The 23,928-nt window shown below is 43.3% G+C and overlaps 1 non-coding gene across 1 annotated transcript; it reads left to right on the plus strand.

Annotated features, from left to right (window-relative positions):
* The first annotated feature begins 899 nt into the window (after window positions 1–899).
* Window positions 900–974, plus strand: Trnat-ugu (transfer RNA threonine (anticodon UGU)). The gene has a single exon. It is a non-coding gene; the product is annotated as a tRNA-Thr (tRNA).
* The last annotated feature ends 22,954 nt before the right edge of the window (window positions 975–23,928 follow it).

The following is a 23,928-nucleotide window of genomic DNA, read 5'->3' on the forward strand; positions in this document are numbered from 1 at the left end:
GTTACTCAACGATTGAACGTATTTCTTCGTCTTTGATACCGAAGTCTTTGTAATGTAGCGTGTAGGTGTTAGAAAATAACTCTTCTTTCTACAATGGATGAAACGTTAAGTCAAAAGGGCCTAATAAGGCTGTTCTTGGTGACCTTTGCTTCGTTAATGGTCTTACTAAATTACAGTCATTACTTGTTTGTAGGGGAAACGTCCTTACGCCGTTCTCCCACATTTCGCTTCTCCACTTGACTGCATATCGGTGAAGTTCTCCAGTGAGTCGTTTTACTTTTCTCTTGCCTTGTGGATCCCTGAACCGCACCCACTGCTTGCGAGATCTATTTTTTTAGACTTTCTAAACCTTGCAACAAAGGAGAGAATCGAATTGTGATACAAAACATGTGGTTGTCGTACCCTGCCGAACCGCTTTCCCGATTGTATAGGCTAGAGTTGATCGTTATACCCCGTTGAAACCTCAAGTTCTTTAGGATTGTGATGTCTACTATGTTTGGTCTGTAATTTCTGATATTCGGCACATTTAGCTCCGACGTCTCGTATGTAATTATACGGAGCCTTTCTTATATAATGAAATGATAATTAAGTCGACACCCTAGCTGCAAACAGGCGTTGATAGACATGATTGGGGACATGTTGAAAATGTGTGCCCCGATCTGGACTCGAACCCATGATCTCCTGCTTACATGGCAGACGCTCTTTCCATCTGAGCCACCGAGAGCACAGACGATAGTGCGCCTGCAGGAACATATCCCCTGCACGCTCCCCGTGAGACCCACATTCCCAACATGTCCACACCACTACATTCGTAGTGCGCCTAATAGATGTTTGAACATCACACTCATTACTCGTGGCAGATTAATCTACCGAGTCCCGGCAGGCGCAGTGTCCTGTGTGCCATCGGTGGCTCAGATGGATAGAGTGTCTGCCATGTAAGCAGGAGATCCCGGGTTCGAGTCCCGGTCGGGGCACACATTTTCAACACGTCCCCAATGATACATATCACCGTCTGTTTACAGCTAGGGTACAAAACTGTACGGTTATCAATGGTATCTGTTCTTGAGGCAACAGATACTATATACATATATATATATCAGTCTGCCTTCGGCAGTGACACAGTACGGACCGTGTTGCCTGCCTGTTTGTTTACGCCGGAGCAGCTTCGCGTGTGCGGTGTTGTGAGTCTAGAACGAGATGGCACACTCGTACAGAAAAGCGACATTTGAAGTTCAGTTTCGTGAACGACTACACACGACCAAAGGCACACGAGATTGAACGTTTCTTAAGAGAAGAGGTAAAAATCGATCCACAGGAAATCGTGGGAATCAATTTATCGATCGTTTCTAGCGTCGTCTATGTCAAGCTTGTTGACGAAGCTTGCAAAAGACTTCTACAACGATCACCGAACGGGCATCGTTTCTGTCATGCCGTCGGGAATGTTGGTGCGGTTACAGTTGATCACGCGGGAATGGGGATCCCCACTATAAGAGTCTTCGAACTTCCGTTTTAGGTCCCGTCTGAACTTGCTACCGACGCATTTCGACCATAAGGTACAGTTCTATCCCATGTGGCCGAAAAATGGACGAGTTTTACCACGTACCCCGTTTTAAATGGGGTGAGACAAATACGGATAGAACTGCGAAAGCACGTCCCCTCTTATTTGTACATAGGAGGTTGTCGAGCGATTATAATCTATGATGGGCAACTTCGCACTTGCTCGGGGTGCGGGAAAGAAGGTCACGTCCGCTCGGAATGCCTCCAGCGACGTTTAGTGCAAACTCCACGGGATGACGTTCAGGCGCCACAACAGATGACTGTCTTACCGCTGACCTTTCTGAAAGTCCTGAGAGGCGACGTGAGGGAGATTTCCGATGGGCACCAGCAGCTGCCCCTTATAGAGAACATGGACACCAACGGACTGGAGCTCCGACCACCGGTTCCACCACAGCAGACACAGGACACCACACAAGAGGTGCAGCTGACGGCCGCTCCAGGCTCATCCGTGGTGGCTGCCAGTGCTTCCACCGAGAGCGTGATAGGTCTGGACAAAGACGGGGGATACACAACCCAAACAGCCGATGCGGAAGCAAGGCAACGGAAACAGCGTTCGCCGAAGAGAAGAAAGAAGCGTCGACTGACTTCTGCTGACAATAGCCATAGTCCAGAGGGGACAGTGGACGACAACGACAGTATCGACCTTAGACCAGTGGATTCAACAGATACCGAGCTGATGATGCAGGAATTACACAGCGACGATAACTTGAACTCTCCTTCTGGTGACCGGAAGGCGGAAGTGGAGATGACAACTGTCCAACATCAGAGCGGTGACAACGTTGCCTCCCATCCTTCGACCAGTTCCGGAAATATGCTGGGGGATTGGGCGCAAGAAATGGATCAACAGGAACAGAATGAAAATACGAACGCGACAGGAGGGGTCGGGAAATGTTGAACAACTTAGCGTGTTGAGGAGCGCCGGCGGTGCAGATAGACGCTTAATGACACAGCCCTTCAACTGATGAACACACGCCAGGCGTACCGCACTGCCACGATAAACATTAATGGCATTCGGATACCGCTTAAAATTCAAATGCTGAAAGATATGTTACGAGCTGCGGACGTGGATATTGTACTCCTACAAGAAGTGCGTTTCACATCGCCGTCAGTATTCTACGGCTACGAGGCACATTATTCAGTGCAAGATGAAAGTGCATGCGGTGTGGCGATTCTCACCAGGGAAGGAATAGGCCTGGAGGACGTCATGTCTCTCCCTTCGGCACGTGGCATAGCGATCACTGTCGACGGCGTTCGTTTCATCAATTTATACGCGCCATCTGGCTCCAGAAACCTAAGAGAAAGGGCGAACTTTTACACCGAAGAGATAGCACCGTTGTTCGCTGAACGCTATGATAACTATATAGTGGGCGACGTCTTTAATTGTGTCGTCGACAAAAAAGACCAAGTACCTCATTATGTGCGTGCGTTGATTACCGAAATGGCGCTTCTGGATACCTGGGAACTGCAGCATGGCGACAGACCGGGTTACACGTTTGTAACGGGACAGTCGGCGAGTAGACTTGATAGAATGTGTCACACGAGCTCTACGGACGGCGATACTGGATGGCGAAATCTGGCCAGCGGCTTTTACGGATCATATGGCGTACGTCTGTACGATTTCACTAACGCGTCAGAAGATATGGCGGAGTAAGGGTCACTGGAAAATGAATTGTGCACTTTTACGTGGCACTGAATGTCGCCGGTCGATAGAGGCGACATAGGAGACCTGCGTTCGCCGCCAACGAGCATACACCTCGGTTCTCCTGTGGTGGATTAAATGCGCAAAACCAACGTTACGGAGAACATTGATACGATACGGGCAGGACAAATCGCAGTGGAACCTCACAACGGCTGATTTTTATTTTACAGAAACTGAGGGAGCTGATGACCCAACAACCATCGCCGGAAAGGCGCACGGCCATGCGCAGGATAAAAGCCAAATTTTTACAGCTGACGAGACTAAGAATGGAATATATAATGGTCCGGGCGAGATTCGCGGACACAGTTGCTGCCGAAACCCCCTCCATGCACCACGTAGTACGTGAAGGCCAACGACGACGCCGGACATTGATTGGGGAACTAAACTCTGAAAGTGGCCAGCAAGTTGTGCACCAGCGTGATATTGCGCATGTGTTTACCGACTATTTCCGCCAGTTATATGGACCTGTACAAGTGAACCACGATAAACTACATGATGTCTCGTCGGAAATGCTAGGTAAAGGACCACCACTGGATGCAGAGACTTTCATCACAGCGATAACAGAGGACGAGCTGACAGACGCAATTGCCAGCGGAGCTCCAAACAAGTCCCCAGGACAGGACGGCTTCCCAATTGAATTTTACCGTGCCTTTGCATACCTCATGGGACGGACCTGGATTCAGATGTACAACGAACTCCTGTTACCGCAGACTGAGATACCTGCCGAATTCACGGAGGGTATCATCATCTCAATACCCAAACCACGCGGTGGCAGAAGGCCAGGAGATTATAGACCACTCACTCCCTTGAACTGCGACTATAAGATTTTGGCGCCCATCCTTGGGGCTCACCTGCGGTCTTCAATTTCTGATAGACTCCTAATAGGTCAAACTTGCCTCGGCGGTAAGAGTAACGTACATACGGCGCTCGGTGACTACCGAGATATCATCGCATTAGCTGCGGCATGCTGAGTGCGTGGGGCACTCGTCGCTATTGACTTCCATCATGCGTTCGACAGAGTGGATCACACCATTTTGCATGCGGTGATGGGCAGTTTGGGAAACCCACAGGCTTTCATTCTAGTGATCATGCGACTGTTACACGGCGTGCGATCAAAGGTCTCGGTGAATGGGCGTGGCGCTGACTACATTGTTATTTCAAGGTCAGTTCGTCAAGGTTGCCCCCTTTCGATGTTTTTGTATGCAATAGCTTTGGAACCCTGCCTATATGGTCTCCGAAGACGGTTGGAGGGAGTGCCGTTGCCACAACTGACCTTTCATTGGCGCGCTTATGCTGACGATATGATGCTGATGGCACGGACAGGGGAAGAAGAACGTACGGTGTTGGCATGGATACAGCGATACGGGATGGCGGAAGGAAGCGTATTTAATCTACAAAAATCACGCTGCATGATTGTCGGTCGAGGATTAAAACCTGAGGAGGAAGGCCCGCTCATGTTTTTAAGACCCTAAAATGCCTAGGTATTACGTTACACACGGATGTGCAGCGGACAGCAGCGGGTAACTACCGACGCATATTGAAGCTGATGCGGACAATGGTGCTATTACAGAAATTAAGAGCGTTGGATGTGATTCAGAGGGTGACCTATGTTAACGTATACCTAGCACCGAGACTCACTCACGTAGCGCATGTCCTGCCCTTAACGCGCACAATGGCATCACGGATACAAGCAACCTTCGGAACCTACGTGAGTGTGGGACACCTGTTTAAGATCCAATACACAACGCTTACGCTACCACCTGGAGAGGGTGGACTTGGTCTAGTGAACGTATATAAAAGGCACGGGCGTTATTCGTCAGTACGATTTTCCGACAGTGACGCGGTCAATTTCGCAATATCTCGGGTGCGTTGGCCGATGTACTAGCGTCCACTTCAATGCTGCCCCCAGTCAATGTGGGCCATATTTCACCGAAATTTCCATCCCAACAACACGACTACCGACGACGCGAGATGTATAACAACTGTTACTAGGAAGTTCGCAACGAATCAACGGCGGCACGCGATTCATTTGGCAGACACTCCACTATGTTTAGGCTGCGCAACAGTGGACACTGATGAACATCGTTTAGCATGTAGTGGGACGGCTCCAGTGTGGCATTTGGCACAGCAGATATTGGCGTTCCTTTTACGCTCCGCCCCTCACACAATTTCATCACACACACTTTTTATTTTTCGGCCCAAAAAACCAATGCAGTGACATGGGTACGGGGACTGGTGGTGGGCTACGTGTATAACGAATCAGAAAAGGACAAAATTGATTTTTGACATTTTCTCCTGGATGGACACACGCAGCTGCAACAGCATAAGAAATATAGGAAAGACTTCGCTAATTACTTGAGACTTACATTTACCGATCCGCCGGCCAGATGGGGTGTGACGCGTGAGAGATTAGATAGACGAAGAAGCCGAGACAGACATCGATGACACTTACGGACCCTTAGTTAATTTCGAGAAGACGACCCAGTCCTACACCAACGTCTGGAGAACGAGTCGATAGATGGCTCTCTTGCTCTATCGAGCGTCGGGTCGTGAGCAGGTGTAGCCCCCGACACGAATCTCATTTCATTGCTACAGGTGCATGTTTCTTTTGTATTTGTACTATCCGCAATGTCTTCATATCTTTCATGTAGGCATTTTCAGTTTCATTAAGAAAAAAAGATGGATAGAGTGTCTGCCATGTAAGCAGGAGATCCCGGGGTCGAGTCCCGGTAGGGGCACACATTTTCAACACGTCCCCAATGATGTATATCAACGCCTGTTTGCAGCTAGGGTGTAAAACTGTACGGTCATCAATGGCATCTGTTCTTTCGGGAACAGATACTACCTTGTTATATATACATTTCTTCTAGGTCATATAATTTCGGCCCTTCTTTGTTGTTCTGTTTTCAATTCCAAGTGAAATATTTTGCGTTCAAGTCTATAAAAGTAGCACCTCTTCGAATATGTCAATGAAGCTACCAAACGTGTACTCAAGTACAGGGTGATTAAAGCTGAACTATCAAATTCCTTGAGAAATAACAACACTGGTTGGAATGAAGTCAGATTGCAATTGATTATTATCGGAGAAGGGGGAAAACGTATGGCAGAAGAAAAATAAATGGTTACAAAATGTAGCAATAGATGACGCTGTGAGCGTCATAATTTAATTGTGGTCGACTACAAATGGCAAACGAATTATACAAAAACGCCTAAGGTTTACGTTTGACGTTAAACAAACTGTACTGCTCAGTGTTCATGGCTCTACAGATGTGATACTGTTAGTTACCTACGCCCATCCACCACTGCAAGGTCATATCACATCGGATGGGAAAAATTGGTTTTTAATTGTCCTGAGGCCAAAAATTGCATAAAAAGCGTCAAACACATCGGTTTTTAATTCTCTTGGGCCAAAACCGCATAAAAAGTATCAAATTGAAAACGGGTTATTAATCTCCTCGTGACTGGCGCAACCCATGTGCAATGCGCTGTCCACCGTTTCCTGCAGCAAGTTTAGATCGAGAAACAGCATGTTCCACAAATGATCGGCGGAGTGTTTCCGGGGTCACGTTCAAAATATGTTGCGCAATGCGTGCGCTCAATATAGCTAAGTTTGCAATCGGAACACTGAACACAACATCTTTCAGACAGGCCCACAGCCAGAAGTCACAAGGATTAAGATCAGGTGATCGGAACGGCCAGGCTATAGAAAAATGGCTGATGATAATTCAATCACTTCCGAAATGGCGCTTCAGCAGCTACTTAAGTCGATTTGCTATGTGTGGAGTTGCACCATCTTACATAAAAATAATTCCAGCCACACATCCACGCTGTTGGAGAGCTGGAATGACGCGGTTGCACAAAACCCCCTCATAGTGCTTACCAGTGACGGTACAGGTAACAGGACCGGAAGCACCTGTCTCCGAAAAAATATGGGTCTAAGATAAATGATGACGTAAACTTGCATAAGGCAGTGACCTTTCCGAGATGAAGTGGTACTGGTTGATTTGCGAGTGGATTTTCCGTTGCCATATTCGACAATTCTGTGTATTGACATATCATGTCAGATGTAAGTGGGCTTCGTCTGCCCACAAAATCTTCCATGGCCAATCATTGTCCACTGCCATGTGAGCAAGAAATTCTAAAGCAAAGGTCTCTCTTGCTTTCAAATCAACAGGAAGCAATTCCTGCACGTGGGTAAATTTGAAAGGATAGCAAAGAAGGATGTTTCGTAGGATTGTGTGCAAAGTGTTCACAGGTGTGTCCAATGTTCGGGTAATTCTACGTCCACTACATGTTTGCACATCACGACTCGTCTCCTCCTGCATTGATGTGACCACTGCTTCCACTGACGTCGAATCAATTCGTTTCCTCCCTCTACCCCTCTACCAGGTTGCACACCGAAATAGCCCGTGTTTTCAAATTTCCGTATCACTTTCTCCAGACCCACGGCAGTCATGAGACCAACTTCTGCAGAGCGACGTGTGCACAGTCAACATTCACGTAATGCAGCTTTACAAGCAGACCGCGATCCTCCATTGAGACATTCACTCCGAACGTCGCAGTCACAAAAGGAGGAAAAGCCGTGTACTGGGCGTGTTAACTGGATTTCTTGTACAATGCGGATTTAACAGTTATAAAGGACTTTTACCATAGCGGTACAACTTCGGCTCCACTCGTGGGCATAACTATTAAAATAGTTAGATACATTTGGATGATACAACTGGAACAGCTAAACGTTTACACTGTTAAATACTGACGAGATACAACTCAGGTTCGAATCCTACCTCGGGCATGGATGTGTGTGATGTCCTTAGGTTAGTCAGGTTTAAGTAGCTCTAAGTCTAGGGGACTGATGACCTCAAATGTGAAGTCCCATAGTGCTTAGAGCTAGTCATCAGACTAAATTAACACTAGCATTAAAAGGGGGGGGGGGGGGGGCACACATCATGCTAACATTTTGAATATACTGTAATATAGTCATTTACGTGAAATTTGTATATTTGAAATAAATTATATGTGGGTTTCTTCCAGATTCCATAAATATTTCAAAATTTTCACCTAACCTTAAACCAACAATTTACCTCTTGTGAACAGATGTCACTTCTTCAGCGAAGCTTATCTTCAATATGTTCAAGTCCAGGAACCTACTTAGGCATCAATATCTTTTTAAACAGAGTGTCGTGAGTAAAAATCGACAACAATTAACAAAATTTGCGTTTTTAATTTTTTACCGTGGGCATAAAATGCTTCGCTGTTGTACGTAACTGAAAGGGCATTGATATTAAAAAGAGAATGCTAAAAGATATTTTGAGGTTCTGTTTCCCGTTAACACGTCAGTATCTGTGCTCTCACCCCCCCCCCCCCCGCCCCCTCCCTCTCACCCAGGTAATGCAGATTACGGAAAATGCATTGGTATTTCTAGGGTTAATCGGTTAAAAACAGAGTGATTACTCAAGCAGGAAGGTGATTTAATTTTATCTCCTCTAATGAGCATATGTCTACAAACAAATAACTTAGAACATTAAAGTGTTAAAGTCAATATAATTCTGCTTCAGAAACGCTAAATTAATTCATGATGAGACTAGTAACACTTTGATTGATCAGCATACAGAATTGTTTTACAAACATTTTCCTCTTTCATTAGAATAACAGGGAGCGCAAAACGTAGTGTGTGACACGTTCTAGGCATGAAAATTGTAATTCCTTGTCACCAGTTTCCATAGATATCATGATAATATGACTGCTGATTTTAAGAAAACAACAAAACTTAAAAATTAAAACACTCGTATGTAGCAGAATTTAACTGAGTTTAATAATTAACCATTAATAAGCCAGTGCATCGAAAACACCCGATGCTCACCCTCATGAGTGTAGCTGAGTGACGTCTCCAACACGTGTAAGTTAGTTCCAACACCTGCTCCAATCCATAAAGGCTAACCCGCTGCAGATTGTAAATGGTGTCAGATCGGTACACACAGAGCTGGACACAGCCCCCGAGCTCATCGGAACTTGCTTCACCCAACTAGACCTCAGTCGTATCACTTTAATCATCAGATCTATAATATAGTTAGAACATATTAACCCTCTGAACAGAGTAGTCTGCAGAGCTTGACCACCACATCTGACAGACTTTTGGCAACTCAAGCCGAAATAGTCACTGCACAACTTGCATGGACATACAATTCAACTGCGCTGTCGTTAAGCAGACACTGACACTCGGAATATCGGCCTTAAGTCACTGGGACTTACAAGGACAGCATCAGACATGTTAACCACTGGTTCCGATGAGACATAGGTGTGTTGGCGAGTGCCCTATCCTGAGTACCTTGTCGGTGGCTTTCCATGCGATAGTCCATAGTTCATAGAAAATCTATGCTGAAGTTTTGTGTGTCCTGTTCCCGTAACTATTGTTCAATTTCGATCAAGCGCCGAGCGTTATAAGGCGCTGCAGTCATGGACTGTGTGGCTGATCGCGGCGGAGTTTCGAGTCCTCCCTCGGGCATAGGTGTGTGTGTTTGTCCTTAGGGTAATTTGGGTTAAGTAGTGTGTACGCTTAGGGACTGATGACTTTATCAGTTAAGTCCCATAAGATTTCACACACATCTGAACATTTGATCGATCAAGCATGCATAGCACAATGGCTACATTTACGAGTAATACGATGGCTATACAGGCTCAAATATTACCTGGGGGTTTCTTTTCTTCCATCCTACAGAATGTCATTAAGTAGTACGTCATGCAAAATTATTCAAAAGTAGACACTTCCGCCGTAGTTATTTCATTAATAAGTGAAGGATTGCAGCGCATGTTCTTAAAATGCGTATTTCGTGTGATATTTACTACCTATCATTTGCAGTCCTGGAACATAATTCCGTTGGTGCTTGTTGTAGCAACCGAAATATAAATTCGTAGAGCATCACCCTCTTTTAATTAAACCTACTACAGCTTTGCGAGAAAGCGGATTTTTCAGAAGCCATAACAGAAAACACAGTCCGTTAGGTTTCGAAAAGATTGTTCTTTCTTCGATCGAAGCACGCGTGCTTGCTCGTTCATTGACGAGAAGTCAAAAAATATGTCTTCACGAAATCTTCCCTCGAAACGATTTCTCTATTAAGTTTCAGAAATTCAGAAGTATTTTGAACTTATTTCTTGAAAATTTTAACGTGCCTGTAAAAAGTAAATATCACAGCGTTAGCTAATCTGTACCGTTAGAATGATAACCCTGACCCTAGAAACATGAAGAACGTTACGAGTATAGGAGGTACCAATCCAATTCCAACATAATCTTTCTCGGAAAGTTCTAACCGTCGCATGAAAAGCAGCTGGTTAAATACTCAAGACAGATATCGATACAACATACCTAAGGTTCATCGAAATCCATTATTAACAGGTATGAAAGTCTCCTTGTTATGTATCTGACTGACTCCCGACCGGGTCTGCGAGGGAGCCCTTCCTGCCGGCGACACGGAATCGTAGCGCCACCTAGGCGGACGCTGTAACGTATATTGTCCCAGAAATGATCGCAATTGACCTGTCGCACTCGAGACAGTACCAAATTGGCCCACTAAATGATGAGTAATGGTTTGAGTACATGATGCCTGTCGGATGTGTCCGACGTTACTAGATATTTCCTCGTGGAGACACAAACGACCTGTGCAGTGAATCTATGTGGACTCGAAAGGGTTGTGTAATCTCTTTGCCTGTGTAGCTAACAAACAGCCTCCTTCGTGTCCCACCAAGGAACATTTGTGCTCTCCACAGCGACGACTTATTGACGATGCGCATCAGCTCACACTTAGTCGTTTACCACCAATAACTGCACCAAGGCCATCCAAGCACAAGTGCAGTCAGTGAGATGCTATGAGCATTTTCTGAAGCTATGTATGACTTTGTGTGTGTCTGTGATTTTTTATTCTGCCTATTTACGCACCCGAGAACCACGTCGCTCGGATTTGATGGAAGACGGCTTTGAAACTTTACTATGTGTATCTATATACTTCACGGAAAAAGGGCGATTAGTGGGCTCAAGTCACCGATGGTGATTGCACTAATTTGCTGTGAGTTAACCCCTATTTCATTTGCAATGATTACCGGTTCCTAATCTGCTAACTTAAATTGCTAAAATAGTTTATCCCAAAGTTTTTAACGATGCGTTATCTAGTTCCTTTCTATCGGATTACAGTCTTCTTGGTAATTTATAAATATTAATTGTGCTGGTTAAGCGTAATTTTTTGGTAAACAAGATTATGCAAATTCAGTTTTGCTGTCCGCTATCTGTAGTCAGTGCTAAGCGACGCCTCGCGTACTGGAAAGAGCGACGCCACTGGTCATTAGATGACTGGACACGAGTGACTTAAAATATCAACCGTGCTGTACCATGTGGTACTCCGATGGAAGGGTTTGGGTTTGGCGAATGCCTGGAGAATGTTACCTTGTAACTGTGAAGTTTACAGGAGATGGTGTTACAGTAAGTGCATCTTTTTCATTGTTAGTGGGTTATCCTCCTACTGCGCTTAAGAAAACGCTAAATGCGGAAGGATGTGAACACATTTAACGAGACTCTCTATTGCGTATAGCAGAGGAACAGTTCAGAGACGACGATTGAATCAGTATGGGAATGCACCCTGTTATAAAGCAGCACGTGTGAAGCGATAGTTTGTGGAAAATAACATTCCTGAAATTGACTGGTGTGTCCACAATCCTGACCTGAACCCAATGGATCACGTTTCGGTTGAGTGAGAAAGTCGGCTTCGCTGTAGACCGCGGGATGCAACATCACTACCCTCTTTAGTTTCGGGGATGAAGAACAGTGGGCTGCAACCCCTACAAACACATCCAGACACTTCACTGCAAATATTCAAGGCATCATAAAGGTGGAGGATGGGCAGACCCTATGTTATTGTTCACTAAAAAATGTACAGATGCTTTTGGCCAGATAGTGTAATACGTGGCAAGGTGTTCGAAATTCTGTAGAAAATATCTGTAAGCTCTAGCCGAAGACGAGAAATTTACGGTATATCGAAGAACAGGCAAGGCGAACGCGGCAAGTACAATAACCCGATTTTCCAGCAACTTCGCTCCATGGGAGAGGAGTAAAGATAAGCGAACGCATGTCTTGGATTGTGCATAGATATTCGAGTGTTTCTGAGGAAACGAAGGTCAAATTTTCGACGTAGTTTAGATGTCTTTTAATGTACAATAGTGTCGGACCACGCGGTAGCGTTGCAGCCAATTAACTGCAGTTCTTCAACCCAAATAAAATGATATTGTTGTTTTAGTTTTAATCGAAAAGTATCACAAAGAAGAAAGGTGGCTAAAGAAGATAATAGGCCACAAAGGATGAACTATAAGTAGGTCCGTAACCTAGCTCCACGTACTTGTTGTTAAACGACTAGAAATGTCTTTATTGACTATGTATTGTTATAGTTACAAAGTGGAATCTTTGGCTAACCTAACATGCTTGGAACATCTTTGGTCTCTATCAGGGCCACCAGAAGAGTGAGTGCCTGTTAACACAAAGCAGTTACCTACGTTTCTCAAGTTGACTTCACCTTCCCTGGGCAACTCAATAGAAAAATGAAACCAAAAACCTAATGCACTTACGGCCTGGTCCGAAAGATTTCCGACTTTAGATAGAATAAAAAGACCTCTCTGTGTTTTGGCACATTTTGTTTGTTTAAGCAGTAAGTGCGAGGTGATGGAAATTTATTACGGTATATAAAGACGCCTTCCAAGATTTATAGGAACATGGTAGGCTAAAGTAAAAAATTCTTGTTATTTATAATTGCTGCATTGATATCCATGAATTTATGTCTTTATCAAAGTTATATACCAAATAAGTTAGTTCATACGACTTTGTGAGTTGTCGTGGTTTACCGTATAATCGAAATATTTTGAAGTGTCGCCGTCATAATTTTTTTTTTTTGTTTTTAGCTTTTTTTGCCAGAGAAAATTCATCCCTTGTTTGTGGAAGTCTATGAAAAGTTTACTCTCTGAGTTTTAACTGTTAACATGGGGGCAGCTGGTATCAATTTGAATTTGAAGGTGGTACGAATGAATTTCGTCGAATTGAATGAAACAGTAAATCAAAACATCAGATTGGTGTAAAATATAAGTTTTAAACTAAGGATGAATAAAGCACCTGACTTCCAAGAAATATTAGTAACAGTAGTACTATTTGGAGGTTTTGTGCAATATTATTTTCACATTTGCTCAGCATCCAGATTTTCCATCAGTTGATCAATTTACCTTATAAAATATTCTGAAAGCTGCCTTAGTCGTCTCTGACTGTAAAATCAATTCCTTTATATTATCCTTTATATTACAAATTTTGAGTCCACACTTTGTATCTTCTCTACTTAGGCCATTGTTAGTTATTTTTAAGCCCAAACAGCAAAATTTTCTATTGTATGTAGTGTCTCATTTACTAATATATTTTCTTCAGAGTCGATACACTTAATTCGAGTACACTCCACTACAATTAATTTTGTTTTGTTGATGATTATCTTATAACTATTGAACACGTTGTCCGTTCCGTTCAGTTTTTCTCCCAAGTGCTTTGCCGCCTCTGACAGAATTAAAATATCATCAACAAATTACAAACGTTTCATTTCCTGTTCCTGAATTTTAATTCAACTTCAGTAGTTATCCTTGGGTTTCTTCGGTGCTTTCTTAGCTTAAAAACTGAATGGCATGGATAGTTCACTACCATGGCTCACTCCTCTGTGATCTACTTTTTTCCTTTCTTGTCCTTCCACTCTTTAACAGAAATTTACTTGCCCTGCAAGTTGTACATATCATTTCGTTCCTTGCATTTTATTGTTACTACTCTCAGAATTTGTAAGGGTGTATTCGAGTCAACACTGTCAAACGCTTATTTTAAATCTAAAAATTATATATATGAGGACTTTGCATTCCTTCTGCCAATCTTCTAACACAAGTTCATGGGTCAATTTCGCCTCACGTGTTCTACATTTCTCTAGTACCAAAATTAATCTCCGCCTATGTTGGCATCTACTAGTTCTTTCATTCTTCTACCCTCTCATCATACCCGTAGGAAATTAGTTTCAGTATTTGGCAACCACGAGTAATCAAATTGAAAAATTTGCTAACATCCATATCGTCCAGCCTTCTTCGGAACATCTAATAATTACATTCTTGCTCCCTATATACGCTGAAAAAGCTGTTTCCCATCTTTCTCTATAATGGAAGAAAAGAAAGCTGATCTTTAGAAACTTAAAATATTTTTATAGCTTTGGACTGCAAGATCCAGTGGAAAGTTATGTAGGTTCATAACTGATGTGCATTAGTCACGGTTTTTACAGAAATTTGTTGGAAAACAGTTGGCAATATTGCATTTGTTAGGAATTGGAGAAGAAGAAGAAACCTTATTAAAAATACATGTTTTCCGAGCTGTAATGTCTCAGCTACTATGTTCAGTCCTTACAAGTCAGACAGTTGCGCACATTATCCAGCTCTTCCGATCTGAATGCACTGCGTGTTTTGCTGGGCATTAGTGTATTTGGAGAGTGAATGGCGAGCCCGGAACAACAGATTAAAAAACAATTAGGGCCAGCGCCTGGCTGGCCGAGCTCCCTGGGGGAGCCCCACCCCTCGGGCCCACACCCCAATGCCTCCTGGGGACTATAAAAGCGTAGCGCGCCAGAGTGGCTGTGTGGCCTCTGCGGATGTGCGCAACCTGCGCTCCACGTTTCTCCTCCCAGTGCGGCAGGCCAGGGGCAACGTAGGACGAGGAAATTGCTGCAGGTTCACTTGCAAGACCTTTCTATAACTGCTTTCCAGCTTTCGGAGCAGAAGTATCTACCTAACCATTGAGATTTTCGTATTAACAGTTCACGATTTAGCTTGGATAGAGGAGGGCATGGAAAGGTGTACCACCAGGTACTGTAGATTTTCCTTTCTGGGTTCAAATGGCTCTGAGCACTATGGGACTTAACTTCTGAGGTCATCAGTCCCCTACAACTTAGAGCTACTTAAACCTAACTATCCTAACGACATCACACACATCCATGCCTGAGACAGCATTCGAACCTGCGACCGTAGCGGTCGCGCGGTTCCAGACTGAAGTGCCTAGAACCGCTCGGCCACTCCGGGCGGCTTCCTTTCTTGTTTGCTCACAATTAATTCATATACTATATCCGACATTTTACAGATTGTTCTACTTATTTTGATCGCTATATATATTTTTTAAGCCAGAAGCAAAGGAAAAAAGCCAAGTATTGTATAGTTAACAGAGGAATGAAAGGGAAGCAGCGGCTGGGAAGGGAGTGAGACAGGGTTGTAGCCTCTCTCCAATGTTATTCAATCTGTATATTGAGCAAGCAGTAAAGGAAACAAAAGAAAAATTCGGAGTAGGTATTAAAATCCATGGAGAAGAAATAATAATGTTGAGGTTCGCCGATGTCAAAGTAATTTTGTAAGAGACAGCAAAGGACTTGGAAGAGCAGTTGAAGGGAATGGACAGTGTCTTCAAAGGAGAATATAAGATGTACATCAACAAAAGAAAAACAAGGATAATGGAATGTATTCGAATTAAGTCGGGTGATGCTGAGGGAATTATATTAAGGAATGAGACATTTAAAATAGTAAAGGAGCTTTTGCTATTAGGGTAGCAAAATAACTGATGATGGTCGAAGTAGAGAGAATATAAAATGTAGACTGGCAATGGTTAGGAAAGCGTTTCTGAAGAAGAGAAATTTGTTAACTTCGAGTATAGGTTAAAGTGTCAGGAAGTCGTTTCTGAAAGTATTTGTATGGAGTGTACCCATGTATGGAAATGAAACGTGGACGATAAATAGTTTTACAAGAAGAGAATAGAAGCTTTCGAAATGTGGTGTTACAGAAGAATGTTGAAGATTAGATGGATAGATCATATAACTAATGAGGAGGTATTGAATAGAATTGGGGAGAAGAGGAGTTTGTGGCACAACTTGACAAGAAGAAGCGACCGGTTGGTAGGACATGTTCTGAGGCATCAAGGGCTCACAAATGTAGGATTGGAGGGCAGCGTGGAGGGTAAAAATCGTAGAGAGAGACCAAGAGATGAATACATTAAGCAGATCCAGAAGGTAGTAGGCTGCAGTAGGTACTGGGAGATGAAGATGCTTGCACCGGATACAGTAGCATGGAGAGCTGCATCAAACCAGTCTCAGGACTGAGGAAAACAACAACAACAACAACAACAACAGTGGAAATAACAAGCACTATTGACTGTCATGCTGCACAGTTCGTTATTAAGATGTGAACAAACAGTACGTATTTTTCAAAAAGTGTCCAGTGTGTTTTATCCAGTAATCCATTTCCTATCCTCAATACCTACTCAAAGATGTAACACACTGTGCAGATCCTCTCTTACGCTGGAGCTTTAAATAACGTTCTACATAGACTAGCATAGGAAGGGGTGTAAAGCAAGGATGCTCATTGTTACTGAAGCTATTCAACATACATGGAGAACTGATAGGTAAGGACATAGAGGACGCAAGAGTCATTGTAAATGGAGGATAAACGATGAAGACTGTAAAATAAGTGGATGGCTAAGCAGCGACAGTGGAATCAGGAGAGATGGAAGGTGTTGAAGAGTAATTCAAGAATGGACATGGAGTACAGAATGAAGATAAGTACAGGAAAGCAAAAGTAGTTAGAGTAAGCAAGAAGGAAACTTCAGTTAACACGCACTTACATGAAAACACAAAGATAGAACAATTGAACATTTTTCTGTAGCTGGGAAGATTAATGACATGGAATGGAATCTCCATGGAAGAAGAAAGGAGGAGCATAGAATGGGACAGAGATCATAGGAAAAGGTGACACAGTTACTGTCATCGTTAGGCATAAATCAGATACAGTAACTTCCACTCTTTCGACATCAACTTGCCAAGCCAAGACTGAAGTCCAGGAAGAGTTTCCTAGCAACTTCACAGCCCTTAGAAGGATCATTTGCGGCTACCCGACTCACCAAGTGGAAAGAAAGATGACAACACCTGTCAAACAGGATGACACCACAAGAATCTCTGCTGCCTGGGCACATGGAGAAGTGGGACATCTGGAAGTCCTTGAACAGACTACGGACCAAAGTCACAAGATCGAGCGACAATCTCCTGAAATGGAACTTCCAACTGCCAAATGCCGACACACCACTGTGCGAATGCGGTGAATTGCAGACAATCCGGCATCTCTTCAAATGTAGCTCATGCCCAACCATTTGTAGAAGAAAAATTTGCTAAATGTAAGGAGTGAATCACGTCTTATAGCGGTGAATTATGGACAGTTGAGAAGAAGGAAGAAAGATATTTAGAAAGGTCTGAAATGTGGCTATGAAAAAGAATTCTTCATTTAAAAAAATGAACTAACGGACTTAAGAATGAAAACATAATGAAGAAAATACTGGAAGAAATAAGATTATTAAGAGTGATGAGTAAGAGTAAAGGATCTTAGTTGGGACATACACAGTGAATAATTCTCACCAACAAAGAACTGTAGGGTAAAAAGTGGAAAGAATGCGAGGAAGAGGTAGGAACAGAACTGGGATGATGAATGACATCACATGAGGATGAACACACAAACAGATGAAGGAACATGCTGAGAACGAACACGATGGAGAGCCTGCAGTTGAAACGTGTTATAAAACAGATACACGAAAGAAAAAAGGAGGAAGAGTAGGAGGAGAAGAGGATGATTGGAATTCCTATCTCTTCTTTATTGGTGTGCATTGGAGTCACACAAACCTATGATGGAGAGCGTGCAGTTGAAACTCGTTATAAAACAAATAAACTAAAGAAAATAGGAGAAGAAGTAGGAGGAGAAGAGGAAGAGGATGAATAGAATTGCTACCTCCTCTAAACTGGTATGCATTGGAGTCACACCAACTTATATTACGGAAGTTGAAGGTGAGTGAAAGCCAAGCCCAAAACGAGTCCCTGCTTAAAATAATATTATGTAAAAATGTGGCTGAGTGCTGTATTTCTGCAAGTGGAAACTGTATTATATTGGGTTGCATCTGCAAAAGAGAACCTTATTGTTGGAAAGACGTACAAATTGAGAATCATTTTCCCTATCGATGTGACAGCGGCTGCCGCATTGTGAAGACTCTAAAGGCGCGTGGCTCGTCTTGCCATCGGCGGCCGCTTGATGGCGGCCAATTACGTGATTACCTGAGGGCGAAGCAGCGCCGAGCAGAGCTGGGGACAGGGAGCGGGCGATGAGAATCCCAGGTGCGAGAAAGAGTCTTGAGACTTCTAATTGGAAACCCGTGTCGCTTCCTGCAAACTGAAGAACTTCCCACCGCCGGGCCCTGGTCGCTTTAATTAAGGAGCTCTGCTGATTGAGAAACTTCAGCAGCCGCTAGTGTCGTCCTTAATGGCCTACAGGTTTCATTTGTGACAGGCGCCTTGCTCACGGCCGTAAATGTGTTTCGATACTAATAAACGAGGACATTTCTAATATTTGGAGAACTTGTGGAGATATCGCGCTACAGTTTCTTCTACGTATAAGATGTTTCGACAACGTAATGCAGCAGGGTGACTTCCTTAGCAACCTCCGATAATTTCATAGGCGAACTCCCAATGATCTTTAACGAACACCTGCAACGATAGATCGCTGTGAATGACATCTAGATTCTCAGTAATGGGGCCACACCGACCAAGAGCCATAGCACAGCATTTGCAGAAAGACGACACACACACACACACACACACACACACACACACACACACAGACTAAAAACATAGCATCACCACCCAATCAAAGGTAACCAACGTCAGAAGTTGGTGATAGTGAATAAAAACTACCTCAGGGTTAGGAAGTAACCTTAATCCAGTCCCTCTGTTGTTTGCCCAGGAAGAGAGCAGGATTCCGAACAGAAATTAGGCAAAAACCTCCGCCTCTCTTCTAAATTTCAATTACTTCATTGAAAACCTGTCCAGAGGCTAGAGGTGCACTCAGGAATGTCTGTTTTTTTATGTTCCACTGCAGTCCCAGATTTTCCCAGCTGTTCTAAGATTGTGTGACGCTTATCCTCCCTGCGTCGGTCAACCAAGGTTCTGAAGGTCTGACCAATGAATTACATGCCACCACTGTATAGGATACAATAGACCCCCAACCTTACGCAAACGAAGGTCATCCTTGGCAGAACCTCAAAGGCCGTTATTTTACGGGAGGAACACAGCTATTTCCGTAACACGATTCCGCAGAAACTTCATTCAGAGACAGAAGGCATCAAAATAAGCAACCACACGTCTCGGGTTACCTTTCGATAATCGACTGTTTCTGAGAAAACGATGGTCATAGTTTTCGACAATATTAAGATGTCTTTTATCGCGCGCTAATTAGAGCCGAAACGGCGGCACAGCAGCTTGCGTCGCAGTCTCACACTTTCTGCGTCCCTTGTTTGAAACCCGACTGTTGTTTCAATTTGATATTTTTCTATTTTCTTCAATTTTTACCTGTACACCCACGTCCGTTAAAAGTTACTACCCGAATGTTTCTTATCAAGTTCAGAGATACAAGGGCCTTACATTAACAGTGAAATTATAACTGGATTTCTCAATGTCATGCAGTTACTATATAATAATTTTGTATCTGGTATTTTCAGGGATAACTATCTTTTTAAATTCCCGTATTCTTACATGTTTGTATCAGTTCCTACACTAATTCCTGTATTGTATTCTTTCCACACAGAGGCAGGTTTGTCGCAGTGAGACTTTTTTCATGAATCTCATTCGCGAGAAAAAAAGTTGTTAACTAAGCAGAAGATTTCACGCACTGACATCAATTTCGCGGCAAACCACGCATAACGGATCACTGTATCGAAAAGTGGCCCTTGGAATTGATTACGAGTCAAGATACACTACACGAAATTCACCGAAAAAAAAAATTCCAGATAAAATTCTCATTCATTTATTATTTCCCCTTATTTCATTCAACAATACATACAGTTGGTAGATGAATATGAATAACGTTATTTCAATACACTTTTGAAATTCTCTGCAAACATGAGTAACTAAATGAATGTTAAACTCGAAAATAATAATCAGGTTTAGAAGACGGGGCTCAAAAGTGTGAATCGGCGACGCTAGTCACTCTGCCACTAGCTAAGAGACACATAAGGTGCATTGAATAAAATTAAGTAAATAAAAAGAAGAATCGGATTTTGGACACAGGGATCAAAAGTGAAACTGTGCTACCATTTCGGCTCTAATTATCGTGTGCTATAGGGAATCTTCAGTACATCGAAAACTTTGACCGCAGTTCTCACAGGATTTGATGGGTGTCTACGGATAAGACGAAACACGTGTTCGGTTATTTTGGCTGCTCTGCCACTGAGCGAAGTCTCAGGGAAATCGGGTTATGACACTTGCTGTGTTCTCCTCGTTGGATGGTGTTCTAATAAGAATCTTCACACCGTGTTTTCACAGATTACGGCCAATCCTGTCGGAAATGTTACCTGCCTAAAGCAAAAATGCTGTACATTGAGTTTCCATCTCCTTATTTCCGTCACTCATTTGGTTCACAGTTGGTCGACAGTGCAAGAGCGCCTGATCTACTCTTCACTGTAAGTATTCTGGCGAAAGGTGACGCTGAGGCGGCCTTACTCAGCTGAGTCCTTCTCCGTAGCTGAGTCATCAGTAGGCATGGTGACTCAGCGTTTTGGGCAGGGAACTGGCAACCCTCTGCAGTTCTTACAGATGACATTTGAGAAGTGTCATGTGACATAGGGCCACTAACGAAAATTTACGAAGAAATAGAAAAGAGGAGATTGCCATGCAGTGGACCCGAGCGAGGCTTCGTTCGACCAATTGAGGAGCTACATCACCGAGTAGTAGCGGCGGCAGGTCATGGAAAACGTTCCTAAGAGCGGTGTACTGACCCCACACTCTTGGACACTGAATCGGATGACGCCATTGTCAAAGGATGACATGGCGGTCGGTGGGAACAGTTAATATTCATAATCGATAACTTATGTCGTTGAACATCTTTGGTTGCGGTGGATCTAGTTGTTTGCACTGTGTGTGTTGTCTTTCAGTGTGTGAGAATAATGTATTCTGGTTCTTGTTCGGCGCAGCTCCGTCTACCAAGATTTTAAATTTCCTTTTAAACAGCTCTCTCGTTGCATTTTTACGTTTAAAATGACAGGGAGTCCACTCGTCAAAATATTGGCGGCTCTGGAACACTACAGCCGGTTGTAGTTGGAACGAGCTTTTAATACATGACACTGCAAACAAGAGCGACTAATTTGATATGTTTATGTATGTCCGTCCTTTTGGCAGGAGATCTCTGGGACGACGGTCGTTTACTATTGTGACAAAATAAAACACCTACAGCCATCCTTATGATTTTACTGTGTTGCAACTAGTTTCAACGCTTCAATGCGTCATCTTCAGGCTGTTGATGAGATACGGGTAGATATGATCCATATATATATGTCACATCAGTTGCAGCCCACTTTATTAGGCACTTCTTGCTAGTTTCAAGACTTACTCAGTTTCAAGTGCATAATAGAGATGGGTTCATCATCCTCGTAAAGAATACAAAACAAGAAATGCCTGCCATGAATAGTTACATGTTCGTCAGTATACACGATCTCCGAATAGCTACCCACAGACCAAATATACGTACCGCTGTTTGCAGTCCCGCGTTGTAGCGTGGCGGAACTGCAAACAGCTGTGCGTATTTGTGGTTAGTGGGTACATATTCCGAGGTCATGTACATTGACGACCATGCTATGCGAAATTGTGAGCTGCGAATGACTTTCGTTTTATGCCAATTATGAGGATGACGAATCAACATCTGTTATGCACTTGACAATGAGGAATCCTCGAAGTGGTTATGAAATATATAATATTCTGTGTGTGTGTGTGTGTGTGTGTGTGTGTGTGTGTGTGTGTGTGTGTGTGTGTGTTTGCATTTGTGTTGACGATTCCCAGAAAACCAATTTTCTAGAATACAACTTGGGAATTACACGTATCGCATTGATCCACACTCCTGCAAAATCGTCTTAAATGACCAGTTGTATACATTAAAGAGAGTGGAACAACTAGTTGAAGAAGTGTAGCCACTTACAGACAGAAACAATGAATGATTGCGCGGGTAAACAGTTTTAGCGACAACAAACATATCAGCGAATAGAAATACGACACTGGCTGAGGAAAAATGTTTAAATTCATTGATTCCATGATAAACCAAGACGTGTACGTAACTTTTGCAACAGAATTCCTAATGTACGAGACGTGTTCAACAAGTAATGCAACACATTTCTTTTCTCAGAGATTCATTTGAAAAATGTGTAATTTATTGTGAGGTACGGTGGAATATTTCCGTTTCAGACCCTGTAGTTTCATGATGTTTGATAGACGACGACTCTCTAAGTAGCCTTCAAAATGGCGTTTGTAATTTACGTGCTTTCCAAGCAGACAGCTGTGAATGAATTTCTTTTCGTGGGAAATCAGAGAATCGCAGACATTCATAGGCGTTTGCAGAATGTCTGGCCATGAACAAAAGCACTGGTGACATTGGGTAATGCATCTACCATGATCACAACCATATCGCGCAAACCTATTGTTGCTGTTATGATTATAGTTTCCTCGTCTTCTTCTGTTTACCCATTTTGGTTGGTTATTCCCAATGAAGTTTGAATTTTGGTTTAGATTCGACCAATGTTTTCCCCCTTTTCGTCTATCGGCATTCCTCTCTGGAGAATCTGGCCAGTTACGGTCATTATTTCTACTTCTTTCCCGCGAGTTGTGAATTTCATTCACGAAATCGAGTTCGCACAGCGCACTCTTGGAAGCTTCGATTGAATCGCTGCATCTACCGATGAGCAGTTGCTGGTAACGTAAGGTAATTTAATGTATCAGTGCCTTATAATTTCCATGGGACTGTACGATTGATTGAAGAATCGTTTTTTTTACCTGGTATTCGAAGAATTTGACAGGATTACGGAATACCGATGCTTCTAAGTCCCTTCCTAACATGATCTCCTGTTTTATACTTTCCTGTGTGTCTTGCGACGAGTAATCGCTAAGGAAAGCATTCTTGGTAGGAGCGACGACAACTCTCCGCAACTCCGCGTATATATTCAAACTTTCTAAGAAACCACTGGTAAATAGGTGCTTGTATTTCAGTGACCAAGATTCTGGGAGCATGTGATCCTACTGGGCCATCCAGGTCTTTGGATGTAATGCGTTGTTTGCCTCCTTGTAGACTTAAAAATTCTGGATGGTTAAGAAATGTTTGAGGCCGAATGGTCCGACATACCCGCCGTACGTCTGCAGCGCTGATACCATGTATCCATGCTCAGACGATCCTCGTTCACTGTATGGTATCCCCTTATGTTGTCAGATTCACGTAATGTTTATGACCTCTGTAGACGTGTACAATTGTTTTCCAGTTCGATCTCTGACGTACTGTGTGTTACCGACGGAGCTTGTTCTATTACACGTTTCGCCGCAACAGGAGCATATTACTGTTGAATTCGCCCTTGTGCAGCGGTTCGGAGAGTCGAAAAACATTTTCTTTGCTTCTCGCTGGCGCTCTATTGGACGAAATTGTGTTTGCTATTGCGTGACCCGCTCATGTGCCTGCCGAGCGTCCTTAACCAATTCGTTTTGTTGGGCGGCGACTCGGGTCTGCTGATATTTAACTTCAGAGATTCGGTC

Source organism: Schistocerca gregaria, chromosome 8 (genome assembly GCF_023897955.1).
Source record: "Schistocerca gregaria isolate iqSchGreg1 chromosome 8, iqSchGreg1.2, whole genome shotgun sequence".
Classification (NCBI taxonomy): domain Eukaryota; kingdom Metazoa; phylum Arthropoda; class Insecta; order Orthoptera; family Acrididae; genus Schistocerca; species Schistocerca gregaria.